A 15,000-nucleotide genomic window follows, 5' to 3' on the forward strand; every position below is an offset into this window, starting at 1 on the left:
GATTTCTAAACTCCATAAACTAACACAATGAAACACTATGGAAGGTTGAACAATAAAGAAGGAGGGTAATAAAAACTAATTATGACCATTCATATATTTTTATTACATAAACGGGTACACATTAACAAGTGTCAGATTTATGCGTTTCTCCCGAGATGCATTAAAAAACAATACCGCCATGACTCCTTATCACCAACCTGAAACTGCTAAACAATTTTACAATAAAAAACCACAATCTTCTAAATTCATTAGCTTGTACCGCTTGACGCTCATCCTCCACCTGTGCCCCATGCAGAACAATTCACTTTTCCCGCTCATCCTAATGAGGAGAAATAACTGGACTTAGAAGAACTGAACGCTTGCAAGAAATAAAAAAAATACTTATCTGATGTATATTAACAACATCAGAAAAACTATTATTACCTTTTATTTAACGAATTCATACACTCCTTGTATGAGACAGCCTGTTTACCACCAGAACTCAAATGAGAACATTTCACCCTTTTGAAATACTTGAAACAGTATTCCGTCACCTACCTGTCATTGCTTTCCAAATGACATGGTGAGAAGACAACATTCATTGACGACAAAACTGGTTTCAGCCCTCTATGACTCGTACAGTGAACGAAGAAAACAGTGTAAAGACTGCACTTATATGAATTATCTGGCTGGACGAGAAGCCGCCTGAATAAATTTTAGGGTTTATACCATAACTGTCAAAAAAGAAAATTCAATCCTTAGGTGAACAGTCAATATAAAAACACACCCAGTGTCCAATAACGTCAAACTAGAAGTTGAAGGCAGAGTATTAGATATAAAATCTAATGATTTAATTCTATTCGCAGGTATTATGAACATCCCCCCTTCATCCAAAGCGAACACACCTAAATATTTAATAACACTCCCTAGCGAACCTTGTAAAGCAGTCTCAATTTCTTTCGAATTCATCACTCCTAACCCGTAACATCACACTGAAAGACCCTATCCGAATCAATTGCTAAAATATCCTTGGTGTCTGCGAACAATAGAATCATTTATGGATGAGGCGCAACTATTCCCAGCTTTATAGATATTCTCAAACTAGCTTAAATTTCAACCGGCATTAAATCTTCAACCTCCTCTGTGACAAAGCTAAAACAATAGACAGCTCCTCCATTTTTAAAACTGATGTAGGTGATGATCTTATCATGACCACCTATTGACTTCTGCGTCTTATAAAACAATTGTGTGACAGTATTAGGAAATGACAGTTGCTATTATACAATGTATATATTCCCATTAACAGTCAAGTACAAACTATTGGCCACGTAATTCCCTAAAAATGTTTCTAGAATGTTCGTGTTCAGTGCTTTGTATATCGTACAGTGTATCCCCTTCCCTTTGCCGCTCTCAAATGTAAAACAATCCCATATATTTACTAGTTTCCCTCCAAAAACAGTTGGTTGAACAATATTGGTGTACACATAAATATAATCTACACTGCTATTATCAGGTAAGGAATCAACAGAGAAATGTGCATTCACCGCATCAGGGCCGTAAACTTCGTACGTGGTATTATTTTTAAAACCCAGCAATCTGGCTGCTTTGTTACTGAATTAAATGGACACACTTTTAATGTCCCCCACCCCAATCTTCAACGTGAGGGACAATAATTCTCCTGCTGTCTTCATCCCAACCAAATACATCGTTATTGTTGAAAACATTTTTGTAATCGCAGTTAAAATATACTTTTAAATGTTCAAAAATAGCCTTGTTAAGCGCCCTCACCAGGCTTTTCATGTCCCCCCCCTCCACCCCATCACAGCCATTGTCGGTCTATAGATATGGCATGCTTATTATTTTTACTACGTTTAGTAACAAACTGGAGGAAGAATTCTTCATCTCTTGATAATGCAGCATAATAAACTCCTGGAAACATGATTGAAGCTAGACCCACTTCATAATTGCTTCCATTCGGTAGGAATATAAGAGCAGGTACCTATTCATGAACCCGGACGCTGAGTTATTCAAGTTCTTGTCCAAGCAGCCTAGACTGCTCACATATATAATGGGCTCGCCCGTCATACTGGCGAAGTACCGGACATAATTTCACTTATCTAGGTCTTATATGAAGGGTGCATGGCACGCTTTTACTTCAATAAACTTAATGTCCTCCCCCTTCTGATTCGTCACACCAATGGAAATGTAATCTACCACATTTGAATTTAAAGGTTTATAAACTACTTTATGCAAACCTCTACCCTGTCCACATTCCAACGGAAACAGTCCAGGATACTTACCATTTTATCACCCAGCGATGAGGGTTGAATAATGTTGGAATATAAGTAAACATAATCAATACTGTGATCACCAAGATAGGGAGTTTTGGAGAGGTGATTTCTCAACACCCTCAATGAACTGCACTCCTATGTTAAACCCCAATAAACGTGCAGCCCTAACAATAAACTTTACAACAACTGAAACAACTCCTTCTACTTTCGCAACCTCGGCATTCACGTATGTGAGATTTATCCTCTTCAAATCATCATTCCATGAAAATAACCCTTCCCTACGCATAACACCCCGAATGTATGCACCGTAAAATGTTTCCAGTTGTTCTGTAATGTCTGTATTGAGTGCCAACATTGGGAACATACATGAAAGCGTATGAGCAAGTTGTTGAACTCTGATTAAAGGTGACTTTAAACTGAAGTGTGAAATCTCCATCATCTGGTGTGGTGGCGTAGTATTCATTTGGGAGTGTAACCCCTATGACACCTAATTCATATTCTACCAGTTTTGATAGTGTTATGGGAGTGGCCAACCTGTTTATAAATTTACAGGGTCGGTTTTCAGGAAATAAATCTAGGCACACCCCGCTATTCACATATACAATGTAATCGCTACACATGCTGAACACACAATGCTGGTAATACACATTATTGAGGTCATATACACCACACAGCTTAGAAGGGATGAATAAAAAGTATGAAAATTAATTGTATTTATTATACAAAATAATGGAACATACATACTTACACATGTACATATACAGGTTGGGAAACTTTTTTTTTTTCATTTTTATTTACATAAGAGGGTCACACAGCTATGCTTAGTTCAACCACGAGGCTTGATTTCGCTGTGTTCTTCACTTCCAAACATCTGAATTTGGAAAATGAATCCTTCAACCGCACATCTCCCGCACACTTCTCTTCCACAAAGGATAAAACTGACTCCTTGACAACAAAACATGTGACACTTTCTGTGACATTTCATCTCCTTGCCAAAGGAGATAATCACAGGTAGGTATTGGTTTAACCAGACACAGTTCATGCCACATTCCTGCGGGGAATAGGACATGTCACATCTTCACATGATACTTTTTTAATTGAATTTTTAAACTCTTCAACGCTGAATAGAAGTGATTGTATCTCATTTCTCTCGTATTGTTCCATAACCTTTCCACATGGTCTTCATCCTTAGAGTACATTATACTCGATTTGGCGAATTCATTGTCTTCCACGAGTGCACCACTTCCATATTGGGTTAACAACGTGAAGATGATGGGAAGGTCGGGTTCTTCAGCATCGAATGTATTCTCTCCCTCGGGTAGTGTCAGAATGGCGGTGCCTTCTCTCCCCTGGTGATGGAGAGAAGCGTAACTAGTCCCGGCTCTGTTGTAAAGGCGATCCGTTATGTCAGCGTAAGGGTAAACCCTCACGATGTCTTCAACTAATCCATAATTTCGACCTGTTACACAGTTAGTGGCTACAACCAGGCAACACTTCTTCTTCTTGAACTTGGGTGAAGAAGCCATCTTGAACAGCGAATGGGAGTGTGCACATCAGCACTCGGCGAGCCTAAATACGCTAATGCACTCTTAAACTGGCCAGGGTTTCATGCTAAGCTCCACCCCCCTTCCAATCAAAACTATCGTACCCACACGATTGGGCAGGGTCATCTCTGATAATTTTGTGGGTATGTTGCTATTATCTGCCCTCTTATTCGCTTGAAATTCTCTAGTCACATCTAAAATGTTATATCCTTTAAGCGGGTGGGACAGGCCTCATTCTTCATTCCATCCAATCGCACCTGAATTTTGCAGATGATCAACTAAGGCTGTTAAATATTGTATCTGATGATCTTTGAACAATATAGGAATAACACTAGTCAGGTCGGGATTTACTCTTTTGCAGGTAACTTCGCAATTGAGCACATTCAAATTTAGCGGCTTTCCCTTCTTCTTCTCACGGTCATCCCCAACGGGAGGTAAAGGAGGTGGTGTAAATGTTTTAGCATTCATGGGAAAATTCGTGCTTCTCTGCACGTTAAGAGGAATGTATGGGTCACCTGCACCTGTGTTTACCCTACCTCCCCCACTGCTGTCTTCACTGCCTGCATTGATGTTGTTCACATTATTATTATTATTATTATTGTAATCGGTATTGACGCAATGGTTATTAACGTTGTTGTTGTTGTTGTTATTGCTGATGCTGTTACCACAAGTTTCCTGACCTTTTGTTAACCTCTCATACATGATGGCTGGTACAACGTAGAACTCCTTCATTTTTTTTATTTTCCTATATAAAAAGACTTCCTATCAAACTGGCTGCTAAAGGAAGTAATACGAACAGAATAGCTCTGCCTTTGCGACTCTTCAATATGTTTTTCTTCCCCACTAACATTGTCAGTTTCAAGGATACTTGGTGGATTTCCCTCTTATACAATCTTAGGTATTAATTCTTCTCTGTAGAATGTACCTTTTATTTCTTCTCCCTCTAAATCTTCTAAGATGTAAACTGTAGGATTTTGCAGTGATGAGCTTCTTGATTTTAAAAATTTCTAGAGTGTTTTGAACTGTGTATCCTCTCCTGAAAGCAGCGTTCCGGTCTTCGTCAGCTATGTGTACTGTGTCTCCAACGTTCAAAGTTGAACTGATGCAGCCTGTTGTTGGAAAAGCATTTTTATACATTCTCGAGAACTGACTTTTAATGTCTGCTTTAGTCTTCATCACATACACCTCCTTGGCATGGGCCGACAATTCCGCGCAGGACAATTCAACACCGACAATTCCGCGCCGACAATTCAGCTTAGAGACAATTCAGCGCATGACGATTCAGTAAAAGGACTATTCAGCGCAGAGACAATTTGGCAAAATATTTGGCGAAATAAAGCTAAACATGGAAAATTAAGAAAACAGTGATCAAAGATGGTTTACACTTTCAACCATTGAACAATTGACGGTTGTTATTTATGCTATAACAACAAGCGAATATAGTTAATGGTATTCTTCTAAACTCGGACTGGATGTGTTTCCTTTTCTGGAGCGTAGTTTTTTACAAACATTCGCTGAGCTAAAAAAAAAAAAGCACCATGGAGCAGATTTTATCAGGGAAAGGTCGTGATCACATTCTATGAAATGGATTTTGCTGTCGTTTAGATAGAAAACTTCGTAATGAAAAGGAGTCTTGGCATTGCACACAAGAAACATGCAGAGGTCGAATTCATGTCAATGGAAGTTCATGGGAATAAGTTATGAAGCATACTCATGTGGAGTTTTTGAAATTGGAACAAGACAATGCAGAGAAAAGGATACTGAGAATCAGAGCTGGACACGACGATTTCAGAAAAAAGCAAATTATCAGAGACCAGCTAAGGCAATAAAAACGCCAGTTAGTAAATATGGGAATCAAGCAAAGAAATTGGAATACTTACAAGATATAAGCTACCTCATGAATTGCAGATATAAATTAGTATGAATATTTTTGTACAAGAATATTTTATAGTATGTCATTTCAATAAATATTTTTGTCTACTTTTTAAAATTCAATATGTTACAAATAAAGATGAATTTGATGACTGTTTTCTTCGTTTTCCATGTTTTTATTTTATTTCGCAAGATGTCCTTGTGCTGAATGTCCTTGCCCTGAATCGTCATGCGCAAAGCTGTCTCTGAGCTGAATTTTCATGTGCTGAATTGTCTCTAAGCTGAATTGTCGGCGCTGAATTGTCCTGCGCGGAATTGTCGGTGCTCCCCTCCTTGGGCGTCTGCCCATTCCCTGAACTCTTGTGCAGTGAGTTGTTATAACTTTTGACTATGTCCTGCAGAACGTCGATATATTTCAATGTTTTCTTGTGTGTAAATTATCTGTATATTCGGTTTTTAATGGTTCTTATTACCCTTTAAGCTATAGAAGCTTTAATTTCCCATGAGTAGATGCTATATAACAACACGTTCCTACTTTTTAGATATTTCCTCAAATATTTGTTACAATATTCCCAACCTTCGTCGCTGTTCATAAGGGACAGAGGGAGGATGCGTAAATACCTCGAAAATTGGTCGATGAAGAATAGCAGATATTTATAACCTTCATTGTGTGGAGCGAGTTTTGACATGTCGGCCAAATCGGTGCTGGCCACCACTCGAGGTTTGGAAGATATGATTTTCCTCCTAAGGAAACGCTTACGTGTGGTTTTATGTAGGGTGCATGATGGCTGGCCCCATAAAAAAACCTGTGACGTCTGCTTTAGTCATGCTTCTATCCTCCTTCTTTGTGCATTCACACTGCTAAAACAGCTAGGTTGCATTACATTCTCATATAAATTCCTGAGCAGTTGGAACTGTTCTTCAGTCATATTTGTACATGATTTGGTATTCAGTCTCTCCAAGGATATTCGTTCTGAGCTGTAACAGTTCAGGTGTTGATGGAGCGAAGTCCACTAATAGATAACCGTACTGGTTATTCTTAAAGCTCTTTTGTATATGTCCAAAAACTCCGCACCCTTCACTGGCCGAACAACCGTCTACCCAAAGTTTCAATCTGTCCAGTGTCACAGTTCTTCATGAGGATGTAATGGGAGCAATTGGGTGGAACATGTTCTGGGTTATGAAAATCACCGATATGCCCGAATGCCGTCCTGCAGTGAATACCTGGGTAACGAATTTATTGTTACTGGCTTCGAGAAAACAGTCGTCCAGTACAAACAATAGACCTTTGCCATCCTCCATTCCTCTTTCTGTGTAATCGAATGGGTTTAGTATCTCTTTGGATACTTTGAATTTAGCACTTATGGTGTGATGTCTTTCCAGAGGGTGTTCACACACCCCACAATATAAAATACAGTGAAAGTTGGCCTCATACATTTCAATTATGTTCTGACACAGGATCGATTTTGCTGTTGCTGAAACCCGCTATGATAATTTGTGCAGGAACGATCAAAAGCTTTAAGATTTCTCCCTGGAAGGAACCTGTTTCCATGGTTACAGTTAAAACACTACTGAGTAGATGCAACATTTACCTGAGCGTTATATATACAGGCGAGGTTTGTAGAGAAACGAATTTGATTGTGGAATGTTTTTATTCCTCATAATTTTTTTATATACAGGTCAGGATTGTGGAGAAATGAATTTGATTGTGCGATGATTTTATGCGTTATAATTTTTTTTCATACATTCACAATAATTCAAACTATAAATTCATAGATAAATTTGTATATACCGGCACACATTTTAGCGAGTTACACGTCAACTCAGGCCGAGCCGACTTTTCTTAGCAAGGGGAGGAAACATGAACTTCCCCAAGAATTTGTGAGGGTAGTTATCGGACGCTGATGCTGCTGCTGCTGCTGCTGCTGCTTAACCTCCAATTTGCTGTCTACTCTCCGTCTTTTGGAACAATCTTTTATCTTGGGGAAGCAGTGTGAAGGAGTGGGGAGTTGAAAGTCATAAGGTGGGGCGGAGGCTTTGGATGTGCTTGCCACGGCTGGTGGCGGTGATGGCGGCGGGGGTGCCAGGATCACCTCATCTTCTTTGTGAACTCCTTCCGCTTCCCCGCCTTGTTCATTCACCGGGATCTGAGGGTGACTGTGAGCGAAGGATTTATAAGGGGGGATGTAATACCTCTTATCTGCTTAAGGACATAGAGCTACATTCCTCTGCCAGGTGCGACACATAGTTCTTCCCACCATCTGCAAATTGTGAACCATGGAGTAAGTGGAAGGTTTTATTCAGTGCGCTTTTTCAAACTGTTTAAATTGGTAGGGCTCTGGGTATAGAACTGTGGTTCGGGTTAAACAACTTTGGGTGTGGGCATCATGAATGGTGGGGGTATTAATCAAGGTTAGACAGTGATAACACATGCCACCTGTGTATTCTCTCCTTGTTGTGCTTATCCCGTGGCGGAATGCAGTCATGTAGGTGAACATGTCTTTGATGAGTGCAAGGTGGTTATCTGTGATTATCAGTAGAGTGACCAGTCGAGGACATGATGTGTTACCCCCCTTTCTAGTGAGATGCACATCCAACGTTTTTTCTGATGTTTACCCATGACCAGTTCACACAATTTGTACACAAGACATTAAGATTGTTGTCTTTTTCTAATGAATTGAAGGAGACGCTGTTCAGCGGCATGTCGGGTTTTTCACATTCCTGGCGAGGTATTTACCTGGTGTGTTTTTCCCGAGTAGCACATAATGATACAGTTGTACCTAGATTTGATGTTGATGATGTGACTGCCGCTCCTGACTCCCACAGGATACTCTTTAAAGTTTGCCATGTTCACCATTTCTCGCGAGATTTGTACACTGTGTAGTGACGTGATACGCCAACCTGAACCCTTGCTTAACTTGAGTCTGTCTTCAAGGTTGCTTGCCACATATTCAATAGCTTCATCTAGCGATTTGAACATTGTGTCCACCAATGTTAGCACGGGTGGCATATTAACGTAAAAAGAAATGTTTCACGTGTGGTACCACTGCCACCCACCATTCTCTGCCTGGTGATGATGATGCACAGGTATAACATGACAGAATTGATATCCCTCTCCCGGAGTGTTCGTAAGACGTCCTGGTGAGCTGCGTTCTGTTAATTCTGCGCGCCATTGTCACGTCAATGTGCGTTCCTACTGCAGTTGAATAAGTGATAGCACTCACAATTTGGTTGGCCTCCTCTCCTTCCCTGTTAAGCAGCGTCTGCTGTTGTTTGGCACCTCCTACTTGACAGTGACTCCCTCTTGACTATGTTTCCCTTGCATTTTCCCCATTTGGTAGAGCTGTGACAGCTTTCACAGTAGAACCTGCAAAAAATAGGAATAACAAGTAGAGAATTTAATAAAAATAAATTGGTTGTTTTATATGTAAATGTGGCAATAACGATGTGCATTTTCTTTTACACCGAGTAACATCTTGAGAAAACTTCTAAATAAAAAGAATTATTTTCACCATCCAGCAGAGTGGAGTTCCCTGCTGTACCTCCTGTTAAGGATTGTCCCAGGTCGGGTTTGTTCCCACCTCTGTTCACTCCTCTTCTTTCAATGTTGACAGCAGACTCAGCAGTCCTCTGGCTAGTCTGAGCCTTCAGTGCTGTATATATATACCACGACAAAGGAATTTCAATGGAGCTGTCACTCGTAGTTTCACCACCGCTGTTGCTGGTGGAATTACCCATGTCTGCTTGTGGAAATGTTGTGGAGTAGAGCAGCCTGCTGGTGTAATGATGTGGGTCTTGCTGCTGCTTTTTGAGCTTATATACTGGTGGTAGCAAACGTGGATGACTTTTTACATCAGATCTCGGGGATTAACTCACATCAGTGAAACCTGTGGAATTATCGGTGCATGTGTGTGCGGGTGGTTAATATCGTCTTTTTATCACCTTTGTAAGAGGTTTCGCTAAAGTGGCATATCGTGTCGTGTTTGTGTGTGTGTGTGTGTGTGTGTTATGTGTATGATACTGGACTTGAAGATGGATTATTGAGCTGTGATAGATTCGTTGTGTTGTGAGCGTCGTGTTGTGTGCCTTGTCGCGATATGACATGTTGTGCACCTGGCAGTGAGTTACAGAGAAACGTGACTGTTGTGGGTGCTTATCAGCTGCTTATCTGAATTTGAATGGAATTTAGAAATCTTTTCGCATTCATACTATCATGTGATATGACATATTGTGCACCTAGCAGTGAGTCATGGAGAAAAATGGTGACTGTTGTGGGTGCTTATTGGTTGCTTATCTAAATTTGAATGGAGTTTCGAAACCTTTTTGCATTTATACTATCGCGTGATATGACATGTTGTGCACCTGGCAGTGAGTCATGAAGAAAGTCAAGTTAAGGGAATTATAATTTATTTTACTTGTATTCATATCTTTTCATATGCTCACTAACATATTTATGTAAAATGTCGGTTTCTTGTCCAAAAGGTATATCTTGAGCCAAGGGTATGGTATTTCACGTGGGTTAGGTTAGGTTAGGTGTGAAATGGGGTTTTGTTTCATTTGTAGAGTATATCTTGAGCCAATAGGTTGGGTTGGGTTAGGTTAGGTTAAGGGACTTTGAATTTTTTCACTCGGTAGGTTAGGTTAGGTTAGGTAGGTTTAGGTTAGGTTAAGGGACTTTGATTTTTTTTACTCAGTAGGTTATGTTATGTTGGGTTAGGTTAGGTTAAGGGACTTAGAATTTTTTCACTCATATTCATATTTATGTGAAATGGTGGTTTTTTCATCTGTAGAGTATATTTTGAGCCAAAATGGGGTTGGGTATTTTCAAGGAGCCATAGAATGGTGTGTTTTTTTTTTTCATCCGTACAGTATATCTTGAGCCAAAATGGGGTTAGGTATTTTCACGGGGTTGAGTTCTTCATGAGCAATTTTTTTTTTCTGAACTAGCGCGAAATATTTGGTGGTTTTCCCGTGGAGTCATTAATGGTCAATGTACTGAGATTAAGATAAAGGCAAGCTTATGGGGCTTATCGTCTGTGAGCCGAATTGGGGGTCGAGTGTTGAGGTTGAGCCGAAATGTGGTCTTTTTCCCTACTAACAGGATTCATTTTCCTTTTGTGAACATTAGTGTAGAATTTAAACATTCAGATTAATCGAACTTTTTAGGTTTTCCTTCACTCAGGTAGATATTTGATCTGTACTTCTCTTGCTAATTGCAGCAAGAAAGTCAAATGTTTGCCTAACCTTGTCTAGTACGTTGGAGAACACTGGAAGGTGATGCACGTGTTCATTTACAAAGGCATTGCTTATATTAGAAGGACATACTCTTTCAAACTGAGATTTGTGCTTTCTTACCATTTTTACAATTCTCAGGTAAAAGGAAAGTTAGTGATTATCTGGAAACTTCTTTTAATTTTTTTTAATGAAGACCAATTTTTCGGTGATTGTTTACCTTTTTACTGTTATTTCATGAAAAATAAATGAATCATTCCATTTCCTGCCTTAAATGACGAATGTTTTAAACTATTCACTAAATTTCAGCTTTGGGTAGGTATTCGATAAATTCACCATGAATATAATTGCGTGTTGAAACACAGTTAGGGGATGAATGGAGGCAGAAAGCAATTAAAAGTTGAACAGAAAAGTTGATAGCAAGGTACGCTGGATATGAGACGAAGAAAGAAAAAAAGGGATCCTGCTTTTTATCTCATTCCATCTCAAGTGTTACGAGAGCTCTTTTGGAGGAATCCTCTCAGGGTGGAAGGAGCAAACGTTGATGATAATACTGGTGATGGTAGTAAGCTGGTTGGAGTGCTGTTGGTGTTGATGGCTTTGTTAGTCGAACACCCCAGATCTTGACTATCAGTCAAAAGAGAAAGATAGTATCAAGGTGGGAAGGGAAGACATGACTAAAGGGTGTTTGCAGCGTCCCTTTGGCCTCAGTGGCATCCACATTTTAGCCTTTTACTTTGCTTCCATTCCTCTTTCCTTTTTTCATTCTTGCTCTCCAACATCTGTAACTGTTATTCTTGGTGGAACCGCTGGGTTTTCTCACAGCTCCGCCTTTTGGTTCTTTACTTCACCTTTGTTTTCCGGATCTCTTCACCTTACTGTCCAACCACCCAAACTTCCCCCTTTCCACTGAAAGTGTCCAAGTACTTGGTTTGACAGCCTCAATGTCATGACTCAGATCATGTATACCGAACACTGAATAACAATGATGATGAAATATAGCAGTTCAGCGCAGAGTTTCAAGTTTCTGTTGAAAGAAAGATTTAAAATGATTTCATATGCATTCTTGTCATTAAAAAATCGACACATTATCTTAGTGTGATTCCAAACGTAAACGGATCTTAACTCATCACCAGATGGACATAGTGCATCTCTCCCTGGAATGTAAATAAGAGGAGAAAAGCTTCCATTTTTTATATAGAAAGTCAACTGAGAAGTTTCGAATTAACATATCCAATTCTGACTTGCGCCTTTAACAGCCCATTTTCATTTAAACCTGCACAGGAAGCACTGAGCTACAAGGTCATAGAGACAATAGAGGCATATTGTGGTATGCGCAGATTTAAATCTGCTTGATAGTAAATGTTTTTTTTTTTTTAAATAGTAATGCAGTAGAAGAGTATACACCTCAAAACTTTTCATAATAACCTCAATGATATTTTGAGTAAAGCAAATACTAATCATCTAAAACCATGAATAGTAATTCAAAGTATTCATAAATAGCTGAAGGTCTCAGCTCCATTTTAGAAAAGAAAAATCCCCGTAGCACAATTCCCGTCTTTGCTGCCTCTAAAGGACAAACGATGAAATCCAAAAACTCAAGATTCCATGTTCGTGTTTAACCAGCAGCTCTATTCGCAGGTCGATGGAGTTGCTATGGGTTCACCTTTAGGTCCCATATTTGCAAATTTTTTTATGTCTGACTTGGAAACTAAATTTTTAGACCAGTGTAATTCCTCTTTTAAACCAGCGTATTTTAGAAGATATGTGGACGATACATTTGCACTTTTTAAACATCCTTGGCAATGTTCACAATTTTTAGAATATATTAATCAACAACATCCGAATATTCAATTTACAATGGAAGTGGAGAACGAGGGCAGTTTACCATTTTTAGATATCAATGTCACAAGAACTAACTTTGAATTTACCACATCTGTCTATAGAAAAAGGACATATACGGGATTAGCCAACAATTACTATAGTTCATGCCAAAAAACCTTCAAACTAAACAGTATTTACACTTTAGTCCATAGAGCATTAAAATACTCTTCCAGTTGGCCAATATTTCATAAGGAAATGGAATTTTTATTAAACTTCTTTCAAAAGAATTCATATCCTAGAGATATAGTTTATAGAATCATTAATAAATTATTAACCAAATTTTTCCAACCACCTATAGCTAATTTTGATGTTCCAAAGAAACTGTGTTTTGCTTCTGTCCCGTATGTGTCTGATACCAAGTTCTCACTTAGACTTACTAAAATCATTGAACAGGAAATTCCATGTCTTCAACTTAAACTTATTTCGAATAATCCTTGTAAAATAGGTTCATTTTTTAATTTCAAAGATCGCTTGCAGTCCTTCATGAGATCGAATGTTGTTTATAAATTCACATGCCCTGGATGTCCGGGCTCTTACATTGGATCGACTCGAAGGTTACTGCAAGTGAGATATTGCAGCCATAAGGGTTTCAGCTTTCGCACAGGTCAAAGAATTAAGCAACCTGAATTTTCCAATATTAGAAATCATGCTGCTCTTTGTAAAATAGAGATCTTGAAGCAGCACTTCTCCATAATTGGCTATACGAAGGACCCAGATCACTTAACCACCTTAGAGTCGTTACTCATAAAAAGGCTGGTTCCTTCACTCAACAATAACACCTCGTCTTCAACTTTATATCTGGCATAGTTTTCGTCTTGACTGGGACCTCGGTTTTTGTCATTCCCTCTTCTTTCCTTACTAGAGATGGTTGGTGTTTTAGTAGTCTCTCTCTTTTGTTTCTTACTGTCTTTTAATAATGCTTTTTTACAGTTTTTTAATGTCAATTTTAATTTTTGATGAATTCCTTTTATGTAGTAATATAATGTAATTGTTTTTATTTCTTCACAGACTGATGATGCACCGTGTTTTGTGTGCGAAACGTTTTTTGTATAATAAATCATGGCCTGTTACTGAGAGTGTATCATGGAACCTCCTGAAATCTTTATATATACTTATATACACACACATATAATATATATATAATATCGAAATTTTTTTTATATCTTTGGCAACAGGTACGTACCTCTGTCTTTTTCCCCTCAAAATAATTATCAAATCTTACTTTAGGTTAATTTTCTGCTTCTCATTATTGATAAAAGTTTAGGAAAGCAGTATTATATATACAATTTTTTTCACTTTTCCGAGGAAGAGGAGAAGCTGTTTCACAATGGTTTCCTAAGAATATATAATTACTGAATGAGCTACTTTTGTCATTCAACGAAAAGTTTCTATTTGTTCTATCTTTTTCTCATTACGAGTATCATATTCTTCTCTACGTCAGCTTTCTGATTATCTTATTGAAGGGAAAAATAAAAGAAAAATAACTATGTAGACAAAAGCTTCTTTCTACTATTGTAAGACTCGATGCAAAAACAAAAGAGGAAAAGAACAGAGAATAAGAAGTAACAAATAAGTGAAGAGAGCGTTCAGACAATGTATTTTCAAGGGGAGTGAAACTGAAGATACAAAATGCTTAGCAAAATTCAAACTAGAAAATTGTCCTCAAAACCTCATATGATCTTCCGGTATTTGAGGAAAAGTTAAGACTTTGAAGATGTTTTTCTAGAATTATTCCTGATTTGTATTAAATAAGTTTCAGATGACTGCCTAAATAATAATAATAATAATAATAATAATAATAATAATAATAATAATAATAATAATAATAATAATAATAATAATAATAATAATATGCACTCTAGGTCCGTGCCGCTATAAATAATAATAATAATGATATTGTTATTATATTATTATTATTATTATTATTATTATTATTATTATTATTATTATTATTATCATGTTTTCATCCTTTCAGATTGACTGTTTCCTTTCCATTTACAGTCAGCAGCAATATCTCATTAGGGAAGAATAAATATAAACATCATGCTAAAAATTTCTGATATCAAAAAGCAAATAAGGTTTGTATCTAAAATGAGCACAATGATAATATCTTTGAAATGAAGAGAATCATCGAGTGATGGGATACCTAAGTAAAATTGCCCAAAGGGAAAAAGCCATTAACACGAGAACTAAATTAC

The sequence above is a fragment of the Macrobrachium nipponense genome, chromosome 4, assembly GCF_015104395.2.
Source record: "Macrobrachium nipponense isolate FS-2020 chromosome 4, ASM1510439v2, whole genome shotgun sequence".
NCBI lineage: Eukaryota > Metazoa > Arthropoda > Malacostraca > Decapoda > Palaemonidae > Macrobrachium > Macrobrachium nipponense.